Source organism: Procambarus clarkii, chromosome 35 (genome assembly GCF_040958095.1).
Source record: "Procambarus clarkii isolate CNS0578487 chromosome 35, FALCON_Pclarkii_2.0, whole genome shotgun sequence".
Classification (NCBI taxonomy): Eukaryota; Metazoa; Arthropoda; class Malacostraca; order Decapoda; family Cambaridae; genus Procambarus; species Procambarus clarkii.
In genome coordinates, this window is record NC_091184.1 from 12,674,520 (window position 1) to 12,691,254 (window position 16,735).

Consider the following 16,735-nt stretch of genomic DNA (forward strand, 5'->3'; position numbering starts at 1 on the left):
GGGAGAGACAAAACTACACTACAGTCTCCGTGGTGTAGTGGTAAGACACTCGCCTGGCGTTCCGCGAGCGCTATGTCATGGGTTCGTATCCTGGCCGGGGAGGATTTACTGGGCGCAATTCCTTAACTGTAGCCTCTGTTTAACGCAACAGTAAAATGTGTACTTGGATGAAAAAACGATTCTTCGCGGCAGGGGATCGTATTCCAGGGACCATAGGATTAAGGACTTGCCCGAAACGCTACGCGTACTAGTGGCTGTACAAGAATGTAACAACTCTTGTATATATCTCAAAAAAAAAAAAAAAAAAAAAAAAAAAAAAAAAAAAAAAAAAAAAAAACTGTTGAAGGAAGGAGTCACTGGCTCCGCCTGACCACCTTGTTCCTCGCACTCTCATCATCCTTCGTAAGTACTTGAGTGCATTACCTGCTTGATGGGGTTCTGGGAGTTCTTCTACTTCCCAAGCCCGGCCCGAGGCTAGGCTCGACTTGTGAGAGTTTGGTCCACCAGGCTGTTGCTTGGAGCGGCCCGCAGGGCCACATACCCACCACAGCCTGACTGATCCGGAACTTCTCTTAGAAAACAGTCCAGTTTTCTCTTGAAGATGTCCACGGTTGTTCCGGCAATATTTCTTATAGTCACTGGGAGAACGTTGAAACAACCGTGGATGTTTATACAGTGAAGAGTTAGGGGTGACATGATAGAGGGGTCCGTCTAATTACCACAAGCTACCACAAGCTACACAAGCTTCAGAAAGCTTCCTGGCAATACGTTAGTAATGAATAAATATGATATGTTAGGTTAGGCTGACCTAACCTAACCTATCCTAACCTATCCTAACCTAACCTAACCTAACCTAACCTAACCTAACCGACGCTTGCATCGTCGACTTTATTTGGCGTTACTAGCTTTTTGTTTTCGCCTAATTTCTTTATAAAAAAGATACTTTTTCAGATTAAAATTATGTTTTTTTGTGTTGTACATTCAGCACCAACATTATAATGAGTAAATATATCATATTTATTCATTACTAACGTATTGCCAGGAAGCTTTCTGAAGCTTGTGGTAATTAGACGGACCGTGATAGAGGTTTACAAGTGGATGAATGTACACAACAAAAGGGATATTAATAGGGTATTAAAAGTATCAGCACAAGACAGAACACGAAACAATGGGTATAAATTGGATAAATTTAGATTTAGGAAAGACTTGGGTAAATACTGGATCGGTAACAGGGTTGTTGATTGTTGATTTGTGGAACCAATTACCGTGTAACGTGGTGGAGGTGGGGTCCCTCGATTGTTTCAAGCGTCGGTTGGACATGTAAATGAGTGGGATTGGGTGGTTATAGATAGGAGCTGCCTCGTATGGGCCAATAGGCCGTCTGCAGTTGCCTTTGCTCTTATGTTCTTATGTTCTCTGATTGTGCCTATGGCACCTCTGCTCTTCACAGGTTCAATCCTGCATTTTCTTCCATATCATTCACTCCAGTACGTTGTTATTTTACTCTGTAGATTTGGGACCTGGCCCTCCAGTATTTTCCATGTGTATATTATTTGGTATCTCTCGTCTCTTTTCTAGAGAGTACATTCGGAGAGCTTTGAGACGATCCCAATAATTTAGGTGTTTTATCTCAACGATGCGTGCCGTATATGTTCTCTGTATTCCCTCTATTTCAGCAATCTCTCCTGCTCTGAAGGGGGGAAGTGAGTACTGAGCTTTCTGCTCCACCATTGTCTGCTCCAACATTGTCTTACACCACCAACATACAATTGTTAATAATAAAAATAATAAAAATTGATTTAGGAAAAGTTCATACATAGTTGCAGAGTTACAGTACAAACATTCTGTTTGATTTAAAGATAGAGGTAGTACATACAATACCTAAAGCCACTAGTACGCATAGCGTTTCGGGCAAGGTGAGGTGGGGAAAAAAAACCACTTAGACTAAAACTTAATAGTAATTAAGCTTAAAGTATAATTGCATTGAAATAAAAAAATAAAAAAAATAAAAGATGAAAAAAGGGGGGGAACATGGTAAAAAATAGCCAATATACAAGTTGGTCAACAAACAGCATGTTTTTTTTTCTTCAACAAAAATGTTGGGGTATGGAAATAGGACTATGGAATTGTTGGAGGTGTGGACGTTGGCCAGTGGAATTGTTGGGGTAAATTATATGCCTGGCATTGTTGGGGTGTGGACATTGGCCTATCAAATAATGATAACTTTTATAATAATAATAATAATAATAATAAGAAATTTCACTGGGACTGTGTAGTGTTGCAAACCCATGACCAAGGTATTGCCAGCTGCATACTCTACTACTGTACCACCACTGACTTTCTTACAATTGGATTTCTACTGATATCACAGGAACGGCCAAGCGGACAGCACGCGGGACTTGTGATCCTGGGATCGATCCCAGGCGCCGGCGAGAAACAATGGGTAGTTTCTTTCACCCTACGCCCCTGTTACCTAGCAGTAAAAATAGGTACCTGGGTGTTAGTCAGCTGTCACGGGCTGCTTCCTGGGGGTGGAGGCCTGGTCGAGGACCTGGCCGCGGGGACACTAAAAAAAGCCCCGAAATCATCTCAAGATAACCTCAAGTCTGTGATATCCTGATATCACAGTCCTGAAGCCAGTCCAAGTTTTATGTAAGACCCCCAAGCACTCAGGTGAAGGATAAAGTACTGTAGTTCAACATTGTATGCTCAACTTCAGATACACAGAAAATCACACTGTGATATACATCAATGAACAATCCACTGAGGCTGTGAGGTGATGCAAACATTGCAGGTTTGCATCATCTCACAGCCCGAGGGAATTTTCTCATTTATGTACTGTATATCACTTTAGTGTGATTTTCTGTGTAAATAATAATAATAATATTTATTCAAAAGATTGTGTGTACAAAGAACATAAGAATATTGTTCAATTGAAGGGACAGAAGTTACACATACTAATGAAGCCACTATTACGCAAAGCGTTTTGGGTAAAATTAATAATAATATAGAAATTTTTTAATTAAAGTTGTGACGGGATAAAACACTTAATACTGTTAGAGAAGTAAGCTAACAAAATGAGAATGTTCAAGGAAAATAAAAAATGAATACAAAGAAGGTGATACTTAAGGATGACAAGCATAGACTATTACATTATGGAGTCAGTAGTTCTAGCAACAGTACAGTAGTTTATTTACATTAATTATAGAATGGAAATACAAGGTGTAATTTAGAAAAGCAAGTGAACTATTCCTCATAACATTTTCTTTGAACATATCAGAACATAGAGTAACATACTATAATTTAAGTTTAATTTGGCCAACAGTTTCAAATAACCAAGATCATAAAGGACACGAGTAAACACTTTATCAAAGAAATGCATGAAATTAGATGACATTAAATGTAGATAGTAAATGTAGAAATTAAATGTGTGTACTCGCTTGAATGAACTATATGGGGCAAATGTGGGATATTTGGGCTTGATTCTGATTAATTAATAATTAAAGTAGTAAATTAAATTACGAAGGACCACCCGCTTTTAAAGTAAAGAGGGAAACTGAGAATTTCAGATCATTGGATAAAATTCTAGAGAAAACCAGTGACTATGGATATAACTAGAAAGCATGATCATAAGAATAATTAATGGGCTGTATTATTAAAGAAACAAACCTCAAACACCTACATTGGGGGGTTATTACTGGAGGTAAGTACGTCCAGGAATCAGTGTGATTCGTTCACTAATTCAATTAATAATAATCTAATCCTATAAATAATGCTGAATATAATATCATTCACATAAAGAAGAACATGAATATGAGCATAATAATGAGTTACAGTAAATCACACATTAATATCAAACATTCTGAATAAATCAAATTGCAAGGAAATGGAAAAAAAAAGAAATAAGCCTTAGCTTGAAGCAGATTCCTTTAGATAACCATAGTAGTCCTCTTAATTCTCCAGATTCGGTACACTGACGAGTGGTACGGGTTAACATGGAGGAGGCAGCCGGAGGGATTCTTCTCTCGGGCTGCAAGATAAATAACTACCAGTAGCAATTGATTTAACTACTCAATCCATATTCAAAAATATTAATAACTACAGATGGAATTCTAATCACCTGTTATTAGGTGTTATCCCGCTGCGTAACGAACAATCACCCTGCTATTAACAGACCTGTAAATGATGCATCAAATAAAGGAATACTTAGCTGTGGGCACTGTATAAGTATTAAGATTGCCGTGATTTCGCATCCCAGGCTCCGGTGAACCTATCCTGGATAGTGATGCGTTTCAAGCTGGCTGATCACGTGTCGTCAGGAACCAAGTCAAGGGGTCCCTTATTTAACACCAGCACTAGTTGAAGATATTATCTGCAAGGTCATTCACGCCTCACAGTGGCTGCTTTCATCTGAGGATGGATCACACCTGTCCTATTTGCTGGACAATGGCGTCTTTTATGGGTACGGTAAGCGCAGCTTTGCTTCCTTTCGGCTCTGCACGTGTCCGCGTACTAAGGGTGGTGGCGTCTCTCCAACCCACGCCGAGTCGACGTTCATAACACAAATTATTGTCACGAACATTAATATTTCTCGCATTCGCGCTTAAAACTTTAAAGACTGGACGGGTTTATTATTTAGAGGAACGACATATTATTATTTAACTATTTAAAAATAGTAAATATATAAGGGAGAGGAATTAATGTCTCCCCATGGCATTCATTGATGACGTTAACTCTATCGCGAGGTAGACGCTATGATTCTAACGCTCTATTCGGCTTTTAGTTAGAGGACAATTCGTCTGCAATCAGTTATCATACAGAATGCTTTAATTATGGAGAATCGTATTTAATTCTCACACAAATTGGATATAATGTGTTTACTGTAAGGAAATCTGACGCAATACTGGCGTCAGGTGACGTGAGAATTCTAGCCTAATGCACAGATGAATTATTAGTACATGAGAATTCTACGAGTTGTTAATTTTACTTACTACAATATTTAGTATGGTTAGTAATAAGTAATAAGAATACAACAATGTTGTATTCGGTGTTGGAAATATCTAACATAACTCCGGGGGGAGGATCCTAGGGTCGCAGTGTACTGTGTTGTACTGACCTATCCCGAAGTGATATTAAGATTAATACATTAGTATGTTAATATGTTAGTATGTCAGTACACACATAACGAACGTCCCGGATTTATCAAGGACTTACAAGAACTTGAGTCTTGCTATTTTCATGTCAACTGAAACATGTTGTTTGTAGCCTACACAATGTTTATAGAATTTAACTCTCCCAATTTAAACTAACAGAATCTACGGTGATGCGATATCCTGGGTCATAGTGACGTGTAATGTTTCGTTACGTGATATCACATCGTAGCATCATCACAGTTTTCTCAGTGGGAAGTGAAGGAAATTACTCTTCTTCAGAGTTGTAATAGGCTTGCAGTTTCCCTTAGTGGAAACATGCATGAAATAATGAAACATTAAATGATTAAGTTATCGGTAATCAGGAACGCTCTAAAGCTCACAATAAACTCAACAACTAGGGTTGCAGTGACATGTAATGGTGTATTACGTAGCTGCTGAATCGTAGGTAAACTCAGAATAAGTTCCTAAGAACTGATAACACTATTGTATGATTATACAGTAAAGTGTTATTAGTCATTTAAGATCAAGGAGACTATGACACTACAGTAAGGTCGCTGTGACTTGTAACTATTGAGTTACTAGACAATAACATCACGCAGCATCACGATCACCTCAAATTCAAATGAGGAAATTGAATTAAATGTGCACTGCCGTGCAGTAGTCATGCTGACTGATGGTACAACTAATTTGCTAACTAGCTAAAATAATAGAAAAGTAGAGAACTCAAAGTTTATTCATTAAAATCAAGGAAAATTCTGAGTCGACAGTGAGATTAGTAGCCTAGTCATTCTGACTTATGAGCTAATTAAATGGCAGCTCATAGGCTTGACACTGTAAACTGGTTAATACGAAATCACCTTTACATGAATTTGAGTTTATTAAATCAGTCTCTATAAGTATAGTCAACTGTAATTAATGGTGAGTACAGATTAGGCTAGTACTCAGTTGACACTACTAAAGTCCCTAAACCTACCTAAATAAATGGTTTGAATTTCGAACCTACCTAAGTGAGGGACTAAGCTAATTGTGAGCAAAAATGTACTCGAATTAACATTGTGAGCAGTATTGAGCTCATTAACAGGTCGAGTTATATTGAACTCGTGAACATGGTGAGCTACAGTGAGCTCGTCAGCAGTGCTGACAGGGTGAGTTACAGTGAACTCGTCAACAGTGTTGACAGGGTGAGCTACAGTGAGCTCGTTAGCAGTGCTAACAGGGTGAGTTACATTGAACTCGTCAACAGTGTTGACAGGGTGAGCTACATTGAGCTCGTTAACAGTTAACAGGGTGAGTTCAGTGAACTCGTCAACAGTGTTGACAGGGTGAGCTACAGTGAGCTCGTTAGCAGTGCTAACAGGGTGAGCTGCAGTGAGCTCGTTAACAGTTAACAGGGTGAGTTCAGTGAACTCGAATTAACGAGGTGGAGTTTTGTCATTCAATTGTCATGGCGAGCAATATTAAACTCGTACGCATGGTGAACAAGCACTCATATTATTACGTTAATTCTAAGGTGAGCTATATTAAGCTCAGGAAGCATGTTAATTAACAATGCTAATGTTTAACGATAATGCATTAAACATATTAGTTCTCTGGAAATTCACTTACATGTTAGTAAGTTTGCAAGTTTGTTCGTGCTGCGCTCCTACACTAAATAAGCAGAAACGAAAGAAAAAACAACTCAAACAATTAATGCAAGTATTTATCACTAACTCTTAGTGCAGAAAACATGGTATTAAGAAGGCTTTCTTGGCAAACCTTTAAGCGCAAGTATAGTGGACCAGTGGTCCTAGTGAATTTATAATTAAATTCAGGAAATGCCAGTGGCATTAAGTGCTAGATTCTCTAGCCTAACATTATTAATTACCTAGGGAGTACTAGATTCTCTAGCCTAACATTACAATTTAACTAGGAAGACTGAGTGTGGTCAATTACTACTTGTCGAGAATAATTCTAGGTCTGCAGTGAATTCAATGGTTTGGTGGCGGTGACTTGTACTTGTTTGAGTACGGACCATTGGTTTTCACTGAGAGCTATGAAACATCTCGGCGAGTATCAATTGCACTACATTCAATCTGAGTTTATTACTCAGCTGTGTTTCTCCTTTTAGCTTGCTGCTGGAGAATTGATTTACTGCTGACTAATTTATTATTATTGTTAGCAGGTTTAGGCTTGTTCACATTCAGAACTTTACCAGTAAGTAAGTAGCCTCCTGCAGATTGGAGCATATTCATTCCCAATCGTTTAACATGTCCAGTTATGTACTGGTAATAGTAGTCGGCTCCTACTAGTACATCTACATTGTTAAGGCGGTCAGACATTAATTTGTTGTCAGCCAAATTAATTTCACGTTCCTGCAGGAAGTGGGCTGTGTACCCCAGACCCTTAATATTTAAGTCTAAAGGTATTTGATCTACAACAATGGCTTGGACAGCCTTGGCTTGACTACCTAGTCGTACAAGCGGTTGAACTACTGAGTATTCATGGGTTCCTCGATTTATCATGGACCCTGACAAGTTTAATTTTACCTGTCCTATTGGTTGTAAATTAAGTGCCTCTGCTGCCCTTTGAGTAATGAAAGTTCTCTGGGAACCTTGATCAAATAGTCCACGTGTGGTGATCTTGGCTCCTCTGTTCTTCACTTGAAGTTGGGCAGTAGGCAAAGCAGCATCCACTTGAGATGCTTGTGAAGTTATGCTGTTCACATGTCGCACCTTGCAGCACTGTACTGGTGTAGATTCTCTACGTCCTATTCTAGGATTGACATAATTAGTCCTAACTGATTTGCACAGTGCAGCATGATGCTTCCCCTTTCTACACCTATTGCAGGTGTTCAGTGGGGTGTCACAGCTGTTAACATTATGTGGTTTGAGACACCTAGTACATTTGTGTAACTGTTTGAGTCGTCTGACTCTTGTGTCTCTATTAGGATAATTAGTACATTTGTACAGAGAATGTTTTTGATTGCAAAACAAGCATATTCCCCATCCTACAGATCGTTTAGGTGTTACCGGTTTAGGTAAAACAGTATTTGCAGGTTGTGATGGTTTTGCTGTTTGCATTTGCTTGTCATTTATTCTCTTGTGAGTACTTGGTGTACTCTGGGGAACCATTAAGAGGTTCTTGGGAGTGCTCTTTGGACTATTAGGTCTCTTAGGAGCACCTGTGAACTCATTGGGGGTGCTCTTTGGACTATTAGGTCTCTTAGGAGCACCCGTGGAATCATTGGGGGTGCTCTTCGGACTATTAGGTCTCTTAGGAGCACCTGTGGAGTTATTAGCAGTGCTCTTTGGACCATTAGGTCTCTTAGGAGCACCTGTGGGACTCTTAGGTCTCACTGATGAATCAGTGTTTGACTGATTTTGGTTACATGGATTATTAGCAGTGCTCTTTGGACTATTAGGTCTCTTAGGAGCACCTGTGGGACTCTTAGGTCTCACGGATGAATCAGTATTTGACTGAGTGTTGTTACATTGAGTATTAGCACCTTGGTTACCTAGTGACAGTGTCACTTTAGGAGTTTCAGGCAAGGAAACTGATGTAGGTACAGTTTTGGTGCATTCAGATTTAGCATTAATTGCTTGGTCTGCTGTATGATTGCTCATATTATGCAAACCTGTAAATATATCCTGCATTGACAGGGTATTACCATTCTGGCATACATATAATTTATTAAGTGTGTCACCAGACAATTTTCTCTGGATGATAATTTTATTCATCCACTCAGTAGTTGGGTGATCCACCTCTTTACTGAAAGAATTTATCAGTGACTCAAGCTGAAAACTAAAGGCTTGTAAAGAGTCAACTGATTGTTCTGGTGAAGATAAATTTAATAATTGGTGTACAAGGTTTATAATAGTCTTCTCATTGTCAGCACTTACTTTAGAAGGCTGTTGAGAGCAATTGTGACCATTACTTGTGTTGCTTAAGGCTTCTTGCTTAGCCTCAGCTTTGATTACAGCTTCGACTGCTGCTGCAGCATTAGCTTTATCATTTTCTGGTTCAGATTCACTGATCACTGCAGCTTTACTTGTTTCTCTGGGTTCTGGTGATAAGCTAGTTAATTCAGTAGCCTTATGTATTGAACTTATAGAATCCAAGGAACATTGAGAAGAGTGGTCTGAAGTTTGATCAGACTCTGTAAACAAATCATCACATGAAGCTGTATTAGATGAGAGGTTAGAAAATGAAAGTTGAACTTCAGTTGTTGATCTTATATAGTGATCAGCATTGATTAGAGGATTCTCCTCGTCTTGATGTAGCTCATGTATTTCATCTGAGCTGTGTGCTTGCTCGGTTGTAGTTTTTCTACAAAAACGTTCTATCCAATCAGGATCATTTTGTTTCGCAAGCACTCTTTTATAGTGATCTAACTTGTCTTGAATGGTATCTTCATATTCATCAAGATCATATTCGATCTGACTTAATTCGTCTGGGTCAGTAGTACTGCTAAAGAGTTTGTCTTTATAAGCCTCGATGGTCTCCTTCACCTGGACGTATTTTTCATTAGCTGCCTCTGTGTAGAGGTTGAACTCAAAGAAGTCAATTGGATTGTTTTCTAAACAGTTGTCGCAGTCCTTAAGTCGTCTTGATAGGTACCTTTGGAGACTTCTCAAGATAATACTGATTCTCTTTAATATTTCAGGAGTATCCATTCTGGATGTAAATTTGAGCCTTATAAGGCTTATATAGCTAGTGGTATAGCTATAGTCTGCTCCTTGATGCAGAGCAGGTATAATTATTGACAGCCTGATATTTCTTGAGGCTGGTTGTAATTTACCTCATTTAGAGGTTAGCTACCTACCTAATAATAAGTAACTAAGATTTGAGTGGTACCTTGGTTTCACTACAGGTGTTCCTCAGCTTAGCTCTTCTAAATCAGCCTCGGATGGGTAGTGGACTTGCAGTAACACTCAAAGACATACATAGAAATATGCAATAAAATAATTACACAATAAATGGTTAATCCCACCCTTGATAGGGTCAGCACAAAAGAATAATATATGTGTCACTAACTAGCTCAAGCCTAGTCGTGAGAATTTCTACTTGAGAAACTACAACTTATATTTAGTCGGTGCTTGTGCCAAATTCAACACAATCACAGCCTAAATTGCTACCTAATAAGGTTGGCAAAGATTATATTATGGTGCAGTAATGTGCAAATAATTGTGCTGTGTTTTTGGGTTTTTTGTATTTTATATAATATACACTTGTGTAATTATGTGTATAAGAAATTAAATGAACACAAAGGAATTAATTGTGTTTGGCAAGTATTCTACTGCCGTAAATATTACCTAACTCCTGAATGTACTCCTAATTGTGGAATAAAATGTTATCAGGGTTAGTAATGATTAACTAGTATGAGATCAGTAATTTATATTAGTATACTGGATCCCTAAATGTTAATGATCCACTGACTTGAGTGAATCAGTAATTATATCATGGATTCAGGCTATAATGGACAGTCTGCTGACAGCCATATATTGAAACATTGGTATAGCCTAAATGATTAACACTTAATTGGTGTTAGTGATTAATATAAGGTTATGAGCTGTTGCTCTTGGTGACCTAAGGATTCTACTTCAGTATGAAGTGTAGGTCTAAATGTTGTGGGTAATTGGTTATGACCCACTAAAGCTATGTATAAGGTAGCTATGTTAGTGTGATCTAGGCTAACTGATGTGTTACACTGTTAGTTGACACAATTAATTAAATAGTTAGTCTAGTTTCTATCACACAAGGATTAGTTATTAATGGTTAATATTTTAATTATAAATTTAATGCCTATTCGGTTCGAAGGACCATAATGTGGGATATTTGGGCTTGATTCTGATTAATTAATAATTAAAGTAGTAAATTAAATTACGAAGGACCACCCGCTTTTAAAGTAAAGAGGGAAACTGAGAATTTCAGATCATTGGATAAAATTCTAGAGAAAACCAGTGACTATGGATATAACTAGAAAGCATGATCATAAGAATAATTAATGGGCTGTATTATTAAAGAAACAAACCTCAAACACCTACATTGGGGGGTTATTACTGGAGGTAAGTACGTCCAGGAATCAGTGTGATTCGTTCACTAATTCAATTAATAATAATCTAATCCTATAAATAATGCTGAATATAATATCATTCACATAAAGAAGAACATGAATATGAGCATAATAATGAGTTACAGTAAATCACACATTAATATCAAACATTCTGAATAAATCAAATTGCAAGGAAATGGAAAAAAAAAGAAATAAGCCTTAGCTTGAAGCAGATTCCTTTAGATAACCATAGTAGTCCTCTTAATTCTCCAGATTCGGTACACTGACGAGTGGTACGGGTTAACATGGAGGAGGCAGCCGGAGGGATTCTTCTCTCGGGCTGCAAGATAAATAACTACCAGTAGCAATTGATTTAACTACTCAATCCATATTCAAAAATATTAATAACTACAGATGGAATTCTAATCACCTGTTATTAGGTGTTATCCCGCTGCGTAACGAACAATCACCCTGCTATTAACAGACCTGTAAATGATGCATCAAATAAAGGAATACTTAGCTGTGGGCACTGTATAAGTATTAAGATTGCCGTGATTTCGCATCCCAGGCTCCGGTGAACCTATCCTGGATAGTGATGCGTTTCAAGCTGGCTGATCACGTGTCGTCAGGAACCAAGTCAAGGGGTCCCTTATTTAACACCAGCACTAGTTGAAGATATTATCTGCAAGGTCATTCACGCCTCACAGTGGCGGCTTTCATCTGAGGATGAATCACACCTGTCCTATTTGCTGGACAATGGCGTCTTTTATGAGTACGGTAAGCGCAGCTTTGCTTCCTTTCGGCTCTGCACGTGTCCGCGTACTAAGGGTGGTGTCGTCTCTCCAACCCACGCCGAGTCGACGTTCATAACACAAATTATTGTCACGAACATTAATATTTCTCGCATTCGCGCTTAAAACTTTAAAGACTGGACGGGTTTATTATTTAGAGGAACGACATATTATTATTTAACTATTTAAAAAAAAGGAAATATATAAGGGAGAGGAATTAATGTCTCCCCATGGCATTCATTGATGACGTTAACTCTATCGCGAGGTAGACGCTATGATTCTAACGCTCTATTCGGCTTTTAGTTAGAGGACAATTCGTCTGCAATCAGTTATCATACAGAATGCTTTAATTATGGAGAATCGTATTTAATTCTCACACAAATTGGATAAAATGTGTTTACTGTAAGGAAATCTGACGCAATACTGGCGTCAGGTGACGTGAGAATTCTAGCCTAATGCACAGATGAATTATTAGTACAGGAGAATTCTACGAGTTGTTAATTTTACTTACTACAATATTTAGTATGGTTAGTAATAAGTAATAAGAATACAACAATGTTGTCTTCGGTGTTGGAAATATCCAACAGCATAGCCGATTCATTCCAGTGTGGAATTCATTCCATCCGTTCGGCCCCAGCAACTCCCTTCCCCCCCCCCCCCCCAAAAAAAATACAATCACATTAATGCATATGCCAGTCCACATTTGCCTTATGAAAAATTTAAATAATAAAGAATTTGTATTGCAATGAAATAAATTGATATTGCACGTTACAGTACTGTACTTACTCTACCAGTTGAGTTTATTAGTGCAAACTTTGTTAGCCTTAATATCCTGAGAGTGCCACACATATGAATATAAATTGTTTAAAGAACAGTAACTTTTCTAACAAATGTACATTATACTCTACAGTCTGTACATGAAGTACAGACCACTAGAATCACACTACTGCAGTACACTTATATCATATAAACTACACTTTGTATATTTAATGTCATTAGAACTGTGCTGTACAGCTCAATTGGTACTCCCAGGTAAGTTATGGCTAGTGCTGGGTGCTGGTCCAGTTGCCTGGGCATCCTTGGAAGGTGAGTCCTTGCTAGTGCTGGGTGCTGGTCCAGTTGCCTGAGCATCCTCGGAAGGTGAGTCCTTGCTAGTGCTGGGTGCTGGTCCAGTTGCCTGAGCATCCTCGGAAGGTGAGTCCTTGCTAGTGCTGGGTGCTGGTCCAGTTGCCTGGGCATCCTCGGAAGGTGAGTCCTTGCTAGTGCTGGGTGCTGGTCCAGTTGCCTGGACATCCTTGGAAGGTGAGTCCTTGTTAGTGCTGGGTGCTGGTCCAGTTGCCTGGACATCCTCGGAAGGTGAGTCCTTGCTAGTGCTGGGTGCTGGTCCAGTTGCCTGGGCATCCTCGGAAGGTGAGTCCTTGCTAGTGCTGGGTGCTGGTCCAGTGGCCTGGGCATCCTTGGAAGGTGAGTCCTTGCTAGTGCTGGGTGCTGGTCCAGTTGCCTGGACATCCTCGGAAGGTGAGTCCTTGCTAGTGCTGGGTGCTGGTCCAGTTGCCTGGACATCCTCGGAAGGTGAGTCCTTGATAGTGCTGGGTGCTGGTCTAGTGGCCTGGGCATCCTCGGAAGGTGTGTCCTTGCTAGTGCTGGGTGCTGGTCCAGTTGCCTGGACATCCTCAGAAGGTGAGTCCTTGCTAGTGCTGGGTGCTGGTCCTGTAGGCCTACTGTGAAACCGTACCAAAAACTTTTGAATCTTAGTTTGTTTCTTTGTTGTGAGCTTCATTATAATATCTTTCATGTCCTTTAGGTGCAGGTAATAATCTGTCAGTTCTTCATTATCAGTTACAGCAACCAAATCAAGCAGGTCATTAACCTTTTGCAATGATGCAGCATATGGAATAGGTAACACAGTCATCTTCCTCTTCCACATCCTCATCATTATTACCAGTAACACACTGGATAATCATATTATCAGGTAATTCAACATAACCTGGATCATCAGCATCATTATTTAACCACTCATTCACATCAGAAAGTTGCAAATCTTCCTCACCTGCATCTCTGAATGTCTCAAAAATCACATTATCAAAGCCCTCAAAATCATAGTCATCTTCGTCTTTATTCTAACCAGGTACCGGACTCAGAATTTTATTCCATGCATTCTTTTGTGTGGTGACCTTCAACTCGCTCCATTCCTTGGCCTAGTTGTAAATTGCATCTTTAATTAAATATTTTTTGAAATTTTCTAGTGTTCTACTAGCCTTCTTATCCTTATTAGGCATCTCGTCTTCCTCAGAGAGCAGAACTTCCATAATATCTGAATTCATAGCTCTTTTATAAAGCCTTTGAGAGCATAGATAACCCCTAATCCATAGGTTGTATTACAGATGTAGTGTTTGGTGGTAAAGCCATACATGTTATTTTGCCATCAGGTGATGTTAATTTAGCAATGGGGTGAGCTGGGGCATTGTCAGTCAACAACATTGCCTTTACCTCACCAGGATGAATTCTACACATATTGATCTGCTGCTTTATTACTTCTTTACAAAAATGATTCTGGAACCAATCCTCAAAAATAATCTGTGTGAATCAGGCATTTTTTGTGTTGTAGTAGATGACAGGTAATCTGTTCATGCAGTTTTTCAATGCTCTGAGGTTGGCAGATTTCCCAACAATTGCGCACTTTGTTCGGTGACTGCCATCTGCGTTACAGCACAATAATGCTGAAATTCTTTCCTTCTTTACCTTGCAACTAGGAATACTCTTCTCAAGCCTGAAGGTCAAAGTGTTTCTTTGAAGGCATTTCCAGTTAAAGCCTGTTACATCTGCATTGTACACTTAAAACCAGCTTAGATTATTAGATATAATGTGCTGAGAAAGTTTATGCTTATATGCATTAGCACTTCCAACATCTGCACTTAATGCCTCGCCACAAATTTTCTTGTTAATGATGCCATACCTTTCTTTAAATTGACATACCCATTCAGTGCTAGCCTTGAAATTGTCAATGTTTAACTTTACAGCAAGTCTTTCAGCTGCATTTCTAATAGAATCAACTGAAACAGCAATTCCTTTCACACCATGCTGTGTAAACCATTTAAATACAGACGAGTCCAAATCCGCATACTTAGCAGGCCTCACTTTTTCCTGTTGCCTATTGCATCAGTTTGAGCAAAGAATTTCTTAATATTATCCTTCTGCTTTTTTATATCACAAATTGTAGCTTTACCAATGTTGAATTCTTGGGCGAGTTGAGTAACAGAGTATCCACGCTCTGCTTTCTCTATCAAGTCAACTTTCTAATCAATTGACAAATATTTTCTCTTGTTTTATACCTTTAATACCATGAATGCTGCTCTGAGACATCTTGACAGATTAAATGAGTTCAAACAGTAAAAATGTTCAAATTTATCACGAAAATCCTTCGCATGCGAGTCCGACGTTTTTACCCCAGGAAGAGGAGAAGCACATGGTGCCAGCCATCTCATCCAGGTCCAACGCGTTGACATGACCTGTGCTTATTTTATAGGTATTCTCAAAATTTGATGTACTTATTGACTGTTACAAGTTGTTTTATTTAAAATATTATTGTTATAATTAGAGAAATATTGTTAGTGTGAAGTTTTATGCATTTTATACAGTACAGTTCTGTATTAACCCTTAAGCTGTGCATGGCATACATATACGACAGAACCTGATGGCAAAGTTCAATTTCTCAAATTTGCTCTAATGCTTTCCAGTTTTTTGTGCATATTAGCAAATCCTGCAACTTTGTCTAAATGATCACAAATGTAACTTGAAAAATAAGAACATAAAAAAATTATAAAATTGAATATTGAAAACTTCAGGTTTTGAAATCAGCTGCAAGAATATAAACTGACACCAATTGTTCATTTGGTGTTATTATGCTCTCAGAATAGTATATGATCTTCATTTTCATAGATTTAGAAAAGATATGTTTTCAGTTTAGTTTACTGTAAAAAAAATTGTCAGTGTGGCATCTGAATTATGCGCCAAATTTAGAAAAATTGATAACTCCAAATGTTTAGGGTTTGTTTAAAATCCATTCTAATAGGATTGTAGAACAGACAGCTGTCCACATTATTTGTAAAAATGGTGAGAATCGGTAAGAAACTGGATTTTTTTAAGCTGACTCAAAGATGAAACTCTAGTTTTAGAGATAATTGAAGTTGAAGTTATCAACAATGAATAAGGTAGATCTAACTCATTAATTTAGTTATATGTTTTAATAAACGTTGTTTGGCATTCATACTCGAATATATGAAAGTTGTAGGTCAATATGTGTTGGAATGACGTTAAGAAAAAAATACCCCCCCCCTCCTGGGGGGTGGGGAGCTGGTCGGCCGAGCGGACAGCATGCTGGATTTGTGGTCCTGTGGTCCTGGGTTCGATCCCAGGCGCCGGCGAGAAACAATGGGCAGAGTTTCTTTCACCCTATGCCCCTGTTACCTAGCAGTAAAATAGGTACCTGGGTGTTAGTCAGCTGTCACGGGCTGCTTCCTGGGGGTGGAGGCCTGGTCGAGGACCGGGCCGCGGGGACACTAAAGCCCTGAAATCATCTCAAGATAACCTCCCCCCCAAAAAATATAGGGATAATTATAATGATTTAGGGGATAAAAATTTATACTTTATAAAGGTGACAAAGCCCTAATCTGGTCCCTAATCATCAAAACCGCCTAAAAGAGACAGAAAATAGAATTTGAAATCTGTGAAACACTCGGTAAAAAAATTTGAAGTCCCAA

At 38.7% G+C, this 16,735-nt stretch overlaps 1 long non-coding RNA gene across 1 annotated transcript in view; it reads left to right on the forward strand.

Moving 5' to 3' along the window:
- Positions 1–333: 333 nt before the first annotated feature.
- Positions 334–16,735, forward strand: part of LOC138371231 (uncharacterized) — a 46,677-nt gene continuing 30,275 nt past the window's right edge. The window contains exon 1 of the long non-coding RNA XR_011230351.1: positions 334–402. This is a non-coding gene — a long non-coding RNA (uncharacterized lncRNA). The remainder of the gene's footprint in view (positions 403–16,735) is intronic.